The sequence below is a fragment of the Myxocyprinus asiaticus genome, chromosome 42 (genome assembly GCF_019703515.2).
Source record: "Myxocyprinus asiaticus isolate MX2 ecotype Aquarium Trade chromosome 42, UBuf_Myxa_2, whole genome shotgun sequence".
Taxonomy (NCBI): domain Eukaryota; kingdom Metazoa; phylum Chordata; class Actinopteri; order Cypriniformes; family Catostomidae; genus Myxocyprinus; species Myxocyprinus asiaticus.
This window is the reverse complement of record NC_059385.1, coordinates 28435369-28445806: the sequence shown is the minus strand read 5'-3', so window position 1 is coordinate 28445806 and position 10438 is coordinate 28435369.

Sequence of the window (10438 nt, the reverse complement as noted above, 5' to 3'; positions counted from 1 at the left end):
GTGGGGGCGGACCTTCTGGTCAGACAAGGCACTCAGTTGGACACAGTCAACCAGGTTCTGTGGTCCCAAGCCCGGGCCAAAAGGCATTCTCTGACCATTCTGGCCAGACCATTCCCCAGGTGTGCCAGGTTGCTAGCGAGGTAGATATGACTATCCCTGTGTGAATAGTAGATGTTCCCATCTGCCTGGTGATCTCTAAATGACAGAAGATACTTGGCCCACAGGCAGTCTTCCAACCCTTGTCCCACTTCTGGGAACTCAATCTGACCTTCTGCAGCATGCCCCTGCTCGAGTTGAGTCACCGCTCAACCTACTTGTTGTTTCAGAACCTGACACATGTCCAGATTCAGGTGATGGCATGGCGACCGCTAGGGATGTTCTATGGATGCTCCTCGAAACGTTGTCTATTCAGAAATTCAAACTCCCCAGCCAAGTTCAGTGTCTTCCTCCATAAGGCCATGAGTGACACCGCTGCCCGCGGTAACCTCACCTATGTGGACGACATCTTCATAAGGAACCAGACCTTTGAGGAACACTTGACCGAGATCTGACATGTACTTAATGAACTCTCCACTGCCGGAGCCAAGCCTGCACTAACCAAGGGCCAGTGGTGCCACACCAAGATTGAGTGTGTGGGTCTAATGGTGAGCAAAGATGGCATTGAACACCAAGCTGGGAGAGTTCGGGCCATCCATGACATCAAAGCTCCGACAGGTTTGTCAGAACTCAGAAGCTTCCCAGGTGTCTGCAACTACTCCCAACAGTTCACTGAGGACTATGCAGAGATAGTCAGACCCCTTACCGTATGGTCTTTGGAACACTTCTGTAGCTACTTTGGGGGTCAGAAGACAGTCACTGAGACTTGTTACCAACCTGTCACCTTCCTGAACAACCAACGGCTGAGAGAGGGGTGGGTATCCAACAGCCACATTGCCACTTGGATGATGGCACTGCAAGGCTATGACACTGAGGTCAAGTACACCCAGAACCATAAAATGGCCAACACTGTAACTGCAAAGGGCAACTGAGCCCAGAATCCTTACTTGTCACCACTCCGCTGCTCCCATCAAATCATCGTTACTATGATGATAATACCTGCGCAGACTTCCCAAGGGTATACGTGGATGGCTTTTCACCAAGTCATTCTTGGGCAGCAGCCACTATTGTTTGTTTCAACCGCAACATCGATGAACCAAACAACTACCGACTGGGCAACGAGACAAGCCAGTACATGGAGATTACAGCAGAGCTCATCAGGCTCTAGCAAGCCGCCAAGTTGACTGTTGAAGTCGGAACTTTATCGTGTGCTTGGATTCAAGTCTTCATTGTTTACCTTTTGATTGTCAATGTTTTCCGGATGTCAACTTCCTAAGAGAACAATCCTATATTGAGACTGCTATATACTGTCTGGTTATTAGTCCCTCATTCCAGGGTGGTGCCCTGGCAATATTAATTCTTATTAATATTCTATTGATTTTGATAATTGATAGTTATCTTTGATGATTGTTGATTTGAAGGATTAATTGGCTAATGTTGATTCTAATCAATGTTCTATTGATTTTAATAATTATCTTTGATAATTATTAATTATTGCTAATAACCAAACCGAAATGAAGCCCCAACACAGCAATACCACTAGTGATACTTACCTTAGCAAGCAGTACTTTAATTAATGACTTTCTTTTGACTCCCAACCACAAATCCATTACGTTTTATTAAAGTGTCATAAAAAAAGAGAGCTGACATAACTGAATTTTTGGTTCCCTATGTCACTCACTCGACGTTGTGTCGATGTAGTGACACTAGGGGTCACTCTTGGGAGCCAGAGACACCTCTGGTCTTTGATAAAAGGCCAATGAAAATTGGCGAGTGGTATTTGCATGCCACTCCCCTGGACATACGGTATAAAAGGAGCTGGTATGCAACCACTCATTCAGATTTTCTCTTCGGAGCCGAATGGTCATGCTCACTGAGCTGAATTCTACTGTTCATTCACCTCTGCTGGATCTAATGGCGCATTTCAGCGGCTTCTCCCTCCTCTGCACTGGTGCACTGCAGAGAATGCCCCTGGGCACTTCGGCAGAAAGCAAAGAGAGTATATTTTCGGATAGAGCCTTTTCCTCTAAAAGAGTATATTTTCTCTAAAAGAGCGGCACACACGGAACGTCTTTTTAAAGACGTGTCTTTTTAAAGATGCCTTTCCGATTGTGTGTTATTCCTGGTTGCGGTCGTTATCTCAATTTCGGATGGTCATGATCGCTGTCTTTCGTGTCTGGGCGCAACCCACACGGAGGCAGCGTTTGGGGATGGTTCATGTTCTCATTGCGAGAACATGACCATGGCAATGTTGCGGCCACCCCAGCGGCTCCCCACCTCGGTCCTTCTACCTACGTGTATGAGGCCAGTGCGGCTAGCACTGGGGGCGATTTGGGGACCCCAATGGGATCGCCTCCACCGGGTATCCCCCTGGGGACCTTCCATTCCCCAGCACGCTCGTCTGCCCCAGTCGGGCTTCTGGATGAGTCCGCCGGCTCATCTCATGGTGAGTCTGGCTTCTTGTTCGGAGCCCGCGAAGATGATGAGCTCTCCAGTGCAGCGTCGGAGAGCAGGCTTGTCCAGCCGAACGCAGAAGCCTCAGCTGGGCTCACCCCTCGGGGATGATTGCCCAGTCACAGGCTGATGCTGAAATGATGGACATGCTTTCCTGGGCGGCCGCGAGCATCGGGTTAGAGTGGAACCCTCCGCTCTCCCCTGAACCCTCACGGCTTGATGATTGGTTCCTGGGCTCGCGGCGCTGCTCAAAGCAGCCACACCCCGCTCCAGTGCCTTTCTTCCCGGAAGTGGCGGGGCGGCCAGGGGCTATACGGTGATTCCCCCGGTGGATAAGGTGCTCGCGGTGCACCTATGTCTGCAGAGTGCCGCCACCTGGCGTGGACGCCCTAAGCTCCCATCCAAGCCCTGTAGGTTCACATCGTCCCTGATGGCTAAAGCCTACAGCGCTGCTGGACAAGCCGCCTCTGCCCTGCACGCCATGGCCTGCACCAGGTCCACCAAGCCAAGGCGTTGAAAGAACTGCACGAGGGTAGTTCCGCCCCAGATTTGATGCAGGAACTGCGCTCGGTGACCGACCTCGCTCTCCGAGCAACGAAGGTCACGGCACAGTCTCTCGGGTGGACGATGGCCACATTAGTGGTCCAGGAGCGCCACCTTTGGCTCAACCTGGTCGAGATGGGTGAGGCCGACAAGACACGGTTTCTTGCTGCCCCCATTTCCCAGGCTGGCCTATTCGGTGACACCGTCGAGGACTTTGCCCAGCAGTTCTCGGCGGTGAAACAGCAGACGGAGGCTATCCGGCACATCCTGCCCCGGCGCGGCTCAAGATCCCGCACCCTGTCTGCTCATCACCAAGGGCATCCCCCTGCGGTGACTGCACTGGCTCCGCCGCAGCCCGCCCCTTCGGCCCGGCACCAGCGTGGAGCCCACAGCAGGAAGCAGATGCCACCCGTCTCACAGTCGGACTGCTAAGAACCCACGGAGGTCGTCAAAGCGCTATTGAGACAGGCAACCCAGGGACGAAGAAACCCACTCACCTGGAGCTGGTAAGAAGACCACTCCATCCCCCGGTGGAGGGCCGGATGGAAAATCTTTTGTTGCCTTTTTGTTTGATTTCGCCACATGCCCAAGTGGCTGTGGTACCCAACAGTTCAGCAAAAGAGCGGTTTCCTTCCTCCCTGGGTCACATACCCGGTGTGCATGGTCGTCATCACGACTACCGTCCATGGGTTTTTCCTTGCAAGATTGGCGCTCCAGCGGTGGTCTTTCCACTGTGGCACACAGCCGCCCCCGATGTGGCAGTCTCCACGGGTTACGAGGACAGGCCTCTTCCTCCCCCGTCCCAGGCTGTTCTGGGGGTGGTCACAAGGAGCCAGGTAAGTGCTTCGATGTCCCTAGACTCAGCACGGCCACGACGTGGTGTGACACCTCGAGCTCCGCCCCGCCGCAAGGTACGTCCGAAGTTGTCCCCTTGGTCCCCCTTGTGCGGAACTTGGATGCATGGCTTGCGCTTTCCAATCCGTCGCGATGGCTGATCAGGACCATCTGACTCGGCTATGCAATTCAGTTCGCCAGATGCCCGCCCAGGTTCAGCGGTATTCACTTCACCTTGCGCGCGGAGATTGCTACCCTCCTACGGAAGGGTGCGATAGAACCTGTCCCTCCAGCCAAGATGAAGAAGGGGTTTTACAGCCCCTACTTCATCGTACTGAAAAAAGGCGGTGGGTTGCGGCCAATCTTGGACCTGCGAGTACTGAACCGGGCCTTACACAGACTCCCGTTCAAGATGCTGTTGCAAAAACGCATTCTGGCGAGCGTCCGGCATCAAGATTGGTTCGCGGCGGTAGACTGAAGGACACGTACTTCCACGTCTCGATCCTTCCTCGACACAGACCCTTCCTGCGGTTTGCATTCGAGGGTCAGGCGTATCAGTACAAAGTCCTTTCTTTCGGCCTGTCCCTGTCTCCTCACATCTTCACGAAGGTCGCAGAGGTTGCCCTTGCCCCATTAAGGGAGGTGGGCATTCGCATTCTCAACTATCTCGACGACTGGCTAATCCTAGCTCACAGGGACTTGGTGCTCTCACACCACAGCCGACTAGGGCTTTGGGTCAACTGGGAAAAGAGCAAGCTCCTCCCGGTTCAGAGCATCTCTTTTCTCGGTTTGGAGCTGGACTCAGTCTCTTTGACGGCACGCCTTACAAACGAGCGTGCCCAGTCGGTGCTGGCCTGTTTGAAGGTGTTCAGACAGAAAACAGCGGTTCCACTGAAACTTTTTCAGAGGCTCCTGGGGCATATGGCATCCTCGGCGGTAGCCACCCCGCTCGGGTTGATGCATATGAGACCGCTTCAGCACTGGCTTCAGACTTGAGTCCCGAGATGGGCATGGTGCCACGGGACACATCGCATGGTCATCACGCCGGTCTGTCACCATCTTTCCTTGGACCGACCTCTCGTTTCTACGGGCAGGTGTTCCCCTAAAACTGGTCTCCAGGCGCGTCGTGGTCACGATGGACACCTACAAAACAGGCTGGGGTGCTGATTGCAATGGGCATGCAGCCACTGGCCTGTGGATGGGCCCGCGACTACATTAGCATATCAACTGCCTCGAGTTGTTGGCAATTCTGCTCGCCCTGTGGGGGTTTCGGCCGTTGATCCAGGGAAAGCACGTGTTAGTTCGGACAGACAACACGGCAACGGTAGCATATGTCAACCGCCAAGGTGGTCTGCGCTCTCGTTGTATGTCACAACTCGCCCGCCGTCTCCTCCTCTGGAGTCAGCAGCACTTCAAGTCTCTGCGAGCCACTCACATGCTGGGCAACCTCAACACTACAGCGGACATGCTGTCACAGCAGGTTACCCTCAGGGGAGAGTGGAGACTCCACCCTCAGGTGGTCCAGCTGATTTGGAGTCAATTCGGACGGGCACAGGTGGACCTGTTCGCCTCCCAAGAATCCTCCCACTGACCGCTCTGGTACGCCCTCACTGTGGCTTCCCTCAGCATAGATGCGCTGGCACACAGCTGGCCCCCTGGCCTGCACAAATATGCATTTCCCCCAGTGAGCCTACTTGCACAGACCCTGTGCAAGGTCAGGGAGGACGAGGAGCAGGTCGTCCTGGTAGCACCCTACTGGCCCACCCAGACGTGGTTCTCGGACCTCACGCTCCTCGCGACAGCAAATTCCCCTGAGGAAGGACCTTCTTTCTCAGGGACGGGGCACCATCTGGCACCCACGACCAGACCTCTGGAATCTCCATGTCTGGCCCCTGGACGGGACGCGGAAGACCTAAGTGGTCCTGTGGTGGTAGACATGATCACACAGGCTAGGGCCCCCTCTATGAGGCACCTGTATGCCTTTAAGTGGCCTCTGTTCGCTAAGTGGTGTTCTTCCCGACGGGAAGACCCCCAGAGATGCGCATTCGGATCAGTGCTTTCCTTCCTGCAGGAGAGGTTGGAAGGGAGGCTGTCCCCTTCCACCTTGAAGGTGTACGTTGCCGCCATAGCAGCACACCATGACGCAGTTGACGGTAAGTCCTTAGGGAACCACGACCTGATCATCAGGTTCCTAAGAGGCGCCAGGAGGCTGAATCCCTCCAGACCATGCCTCGTTCCCTCATGGGACCTCTCTGTAGTTCTTCAGGGTCTACAGAGAGCCCCCTTTGAGCCTTTGCAGTCAGCCGAGCTTAAGACACTCTCCTTGAAGACTGCCCTCCTGACTGCACTCACTTCCATCAAGAGGGTAGGAGACCTGCAAGCATTCTCTGTCAGCAAAACATGCCTGGAGTTCAGTCCGGGTTACTCTCACGTGATCCTGAGACTCCGACCGGGCTATGTGCCCAAGGTTCCCACGACCCCTTTTAGGGACCAGGTGGTGAACCTGCAAGCGCTGCCCCAGGAGGAAGCAGACCCAGCCCTGTCGTTGCTGTGTCCGGTGCACGCTTTACGCATCTATTTGGATCACGCGCAGAGCTTTAGGATCTCTGAGCAGCTCTTTGTCTGCTTTGGTGCACAGCGGAAAGGAAGTGTTGTCTCCAAGCAGAGGATCGCCTACTGGCTCAATGACGCCATAACTATGGCATATCACGCCCAGGACATGCCGCCCCTGGTAGGGCTACGAGCCCATTCTACCAGGGGTGTAGCGGCTTCCTGGGCCCTGGCCAGGGGTGCCTCTCTAACAGACATTTGCAGAGCAGCAGGCTGGGCAACACCCAACACATTTGCAAGGTTCTACAACCTCCGGGTGGAACCGGTTTCGTCCCAGGTAGTGGCACGCAATACAGGCAGATAAGCCCGGGATAGCTGGCCGGGTGTATCGCTTGCACATAGCGCCTTCCACCTCCTTTTGAGCTGAAGACGTGTGCCATTAATTCCCAATAGTGTTCACAAGCTTTGTTCCCTGGTTGACTTCCTCCGAGCCCTGTGGCAGTCGAGTCTTCGGAGAGACTCACTGCCAGCCCAGTACACGTGCTAACTAAGAGTCCTGTTCTGGGGTAGGTGCTCTGCATGTGGCGGTTCCCTGTAAGGCTAACCCCATGCGATATATATCTTCCGCTAATTCATTTCCCTGTTGGCAAACTGCGTCTTCCTTGGGCAGAACCCCTCTGCCCCAGTCTCCATGTTTGTAGTAACTCCTCCCCCATTGGGTAGGATCTACCTTGAAGACACTCCACATGGTTGGAAAGACCATGTGACTTATTCTTCCACTTAAATACCCCCCCCCTTGGGCGAGGTGTGGTCTTCCCCTTGGGAGGGACACCCCCCCCAACTAGACCTGGCGGCCCAGTCGGATGATCCCCCTTCTTTTTTGGGAGTGGAAAAAGAGAAGGGGAAAAGAGGCCACGACTGGGTTAAACTGTCTCTATCTTTTGGGTAGTCGACTTGTCCCCAAAGGGCCATTTGACACTCATAACTATGTTGGGGGAGGTTACGTATCGACCTGGTGTGCTGGCCATGGGGCACACAGTAGTCTGCCCACCACACACCACCAGTTCACATAACACAGTTCAGCCAGTTTTGGCATTTTGTATAGGGACCCCTAGTGTCACTCCATCAACACAACGTCGAGTGAGTGACAGATAGGGAACGTCATGGTTACTTGTGTAACCTCCGTTCCCTGATGGGAACAGAGAACTACCCGCTGAAATGGCTGGACCTTATATCGGCTCCTCTGCATAAAACCTGAATGAGTGTTTGCATACCAGCTCCTTTTATACCCGTAAGTCCAGGGGAGTGGCATGCAAATACCACTCGCCAATTTTCATTGGCCTTTTATCAAAGACCAGAGGTGTCACAGGGCTCCCAAGAGTGACCCCTAGTGTCACTACATTGACACAACGTCTCACTCCCTCCATCAGGGAATGGAGGTTATACAAGTAACCATGACATTTTCATCACTCTACTCTGTTTTTTGGACAAGCCGTTGTGTTATCTAGTCCATTATCAGACACAGAGAAGAAGTGATAGAATCAACGCTCAGTCTAAACAACAAGCCTCCCCTCACACAGCTGCTTCATGTCTGCAGCCAATGAACGTTTGCTCCAGTCCGGTTATCTACTGTGTTTAGTGTAAAAGTCTGCGCTCATGTCTGTGAGTGTATTTGAAGTTGGGCCAGCCAGGCACCTCTGTTGTGTCTGCATGTATTTTTAACGATCTGCTGTAATGTGAGCTCATGCATGAGGCAGCGCAGTGATTGGATGGAAGCGTTCCTTCTCATGAATAATGTAGAGAAATGCTCTGAATCTACTGATGTACATTTGTACTGTCTTACCAATCATTACTCAGAGTTTTGCATTTACCTCATTTTGTGATGTTGCCTCAACTTTAATTTTTAAACTGGAAGAACGAAATGGCTCAATACAAGGAAAAAATAACAACTTTCCCCTTATTAATTAACATAATAAGTGCTATCATTGTTTTCAATTATGTGCAACATGTACATATCTGTTAACATTAAAAATAATAATAATAATAATAATTGTTCTAGGGTTTCATACATCAAAAAAACTATTTTCTCAATGGGTTCTCACTCCCAAGGCTTCAAATACTGCTTGTGTAAGAGCCCTGCCCATAACTATATAGATTTCAAAAGTGCTTTTAGTGTCTTTTTATAGGAAGTAAGGATTTCCTGTAGTTCAACTGGAAGAGCATGGTGATACTAATGCCAAGATCATGTGTTCAATTCACAGGAAACACACAAACTGATAAAATCATTGCACTGTAAGTAGTTTTGAAACAAAATGTAAGCCCACTGTTTTTAACGAGAGACCATTGGCATCAACAGATTAATGCGTAGTGCATCAGAATGTTTTCATAAAAACTATATTTTGGGGTATAAATTGAACAGTTTTTGATTATTGTTAAACCTTTTATTTACTGTAAACATTCTGCTCTGCTAAAGGGGGTATTTACACTTGGTCACTTTTTTCTGATCAGATAGAAAAGACCAAGTGTAAATGCCATCCCAGATGGATTCGAGACGGATATAATCCGGTCAATCAAACCACCTCTGGCTTTCAGACAAAACTTGGTCATGTGTAAAAGCAGAACTTTTTTGTTTATTTATTTGAAGCAGATTGCTGTTGAATCCGAAACTAAACACAGACAATAAGCGCAGCTGACGCACATGGACATCCAAACTTGCTGCAAATTCGGTATTCATTTATTTTCACATACAAATGAGCTTGCTTTTCGCCACAAATGTTTGCCAGACGTTTGCAGCTTTTTATTGGTATTGGTGAACCTGCAGCAAACCTTTGGTGACAATGAAGAGTTTGTCGCAAACTTATTTGCATTTTAAAATAATGATTGGCGAATTTGCAGCAGTTTGCGACAACTCCAGATTTTTGGGGGGAAAAATACACAGCTCGCACACACAGACACACACGTGCACTAGGTAAAGTCACTTGGAATCAAATAATAACTCTAAATTTTTTACATTTGCTGCCCGGCATTAGCATAATCACTGGAGTGAACTTTGATTTATTTTAATGTAGAGGAGGAAATTGAAGATCGGACTTATATTCCTTTGGTGGAGACATATTTACTGTATGTGGCCAAGTCTAAATGGAATTTGCTTATTCAATCAGATAGCAATCCGATCAGTAAAAAAGCATGAAGTGACCAAGTGTAAATACCCCCAGAGTGATCTGCTTTGTCCTGGTTTTCTTTTTTGTTGGCCAACTAAAACAGAACCCTGAGTGATGCTTCCAGTTTAACAGTAATGACAGGACATATCTTTGATGAAAATTGATATAGGTGAGGTTCATATTTTAGCTGGCCAAAAACACAAAAGTAATGCCACATGAACTTCTTCAGAAAATAACAGATTACCAGCACACATTAACCAGAGAAATGTTGCTGAGTTCAAAATGAAAATTAAACCTAAACGTATCATCTATCCTACTTATCCTACATCTATCTAATTAAATGGTGATCATCAAATAGAGATTTCTTTAGAAATATAAACATATAGAATTACAAGCTTGGACACATTTTAGCCAGCATTTTCTGGTTTTGGCAGACTTATAGAACTTATAGTTTTTATGAATATATGTAGAGGCGTAGATTTGAGCTTGAAGATTTCTTTTAGTCATACTCTACACTGTTCCTGGAGATTTCTAAAGGTCACACACTGTTCACAAGTCATACATGGTTCAAGGATATTTCAAGGAATCATACACTGTTACACTGCAACAAACACTGTCACACGTTTGTTAGACTAGTAGTCTTTCAGACTACGTAATTTCATGTTAAAGGATGTGGAAAGTCCCAAGTCCTCAAATCCCAAGAACAGGACTTCACTCTGGCCAATCAGTTTGTCCGTACAGCAACCAAGAGGAAGTGACAAAGAGTGCACCAGTGTGGGCCCTTAGAGGAAATGACTTGC